Source organism: Mandrillus leucophaeus, unplaced genomic scaffold, assembly GCF_000951045.1.
Source record: "Mandrillus leucophaeus isolate KB7577 unplaced genomic scaffold, Mleu.le_1.0 Scaffold439, whole genome shotgun sequence".
Lineage (NCBI taxonomy): Eukaryota > Metazoa > Chordata > Mammalia > Primates > Cercopithecidae > Mandrillus > Mandrillus leucophaeus.
Window position 1 is genome coordinate 835,779 of NW_012104687.1, and position 1,068 is coordinate 836,846.

Consider the following 1,068-nt stretch of genomic DNA (forward strand, 5'->3'; position numbering starts at 1 on the left):
GTAGAGACAGGGTTTCGCCATCTTGGCCAGGCTGGTCTTGAACCCCTGATCTTAGGTGATCCGCCGGCCTTAGCCTCCTAAAGTATTGGGATTACAGGCACGAGCCACCACGCCTGGCCTCTGTGTGTTCGTGATTCTAAGCACAGGTGGAGAAAGTCATCGTCTTTATTGTTCATGGAGAAGGGAAGGGAGACCAGTAAAGGGGGAGCCCTCCTGAGGATGCACCCCCCGCCTCTGCCCAGGAAGGCAGGTCTGAGGGGCTGCATCATTGCCCACCCTGAGAAAAAGAGGGTTCAACCAGGGGCCCCCAGGTGTCCCCTCTCCAGAGGCTCCCATCGCCAAATCCTGCCTTCCCTTCTCGGGGCTCCTAGGGCCCGCGTTGAGCTCCGGGCAGGGGGCCAGCCCTGCCACTCGGCCTCCAGGCATCGCCCTGGGGTCAAGGCCTCGAAGGTCAGGCTGGTGGGCTTGAGACAGACTCCAGATCCTCCCCGAGGCAGGTCAGGAGGGGGCCGAGCTCTGGGACTGGGGTGCCGAGGGCAGGGGTTGGCTTGGTGTTGACACTGGAGGCCTCTGGGATGGAAAATCCTGAGGAAAGGCATTGAGAATGACACCACCCATTCACCCATCCCCCTGGGGGCCTCGGGCCGCTAGTGACCCGGGCACTTCCTCCCACTTGGGCCTCTGGGTTGCTGCTGGAGAGGGCTGTGGACAGGGTGGAGGGTGCTAGTGACCGGGAGGATAGCCCTGGCCTGGTGACAGAGGGTGGGAGAGGTGATTCCAGCTCCCTCTGCCCCTGACCCCCAACAGAGGTCACCCTGGCTCTGTCTTTGTTTTTGGAGACAGAGTCTCACTCTGTTGTCCGGGCTGGAGTGCAGTGGCACGATCTTGGCTCACTGCAACCTCTGCCTCCTGGGTTCAAGTGATTCTCAGGCCTCAGCCTCCTGAGTATTTGGGATTACAGGTGTGAACGACTGTGCCCAGCTGGCTCTTCTTAAACTTGAGCCTCTTGAGGCACCTGGGCTGTCTGAAGCAGGGATTGTCTGCGGGACACGTTGGATGGGGGTGCCC

General features: G+C 61.0%; 1 protein-coding gene across 1 annotated transcript in view; it reads right to left on the reverse strand.

The window, feature by feature from the left end:
• The window catches only part of SLC25A34 (solute carrier family 25, member 34), a 6,037-nt gene that overhangs the window by 3,794 nt on the left and 1,175 nt on the right, over window positions 1-1,068 (reverse strand). The gene's annotated exons all lie outside the window — the stretch shown is intronic.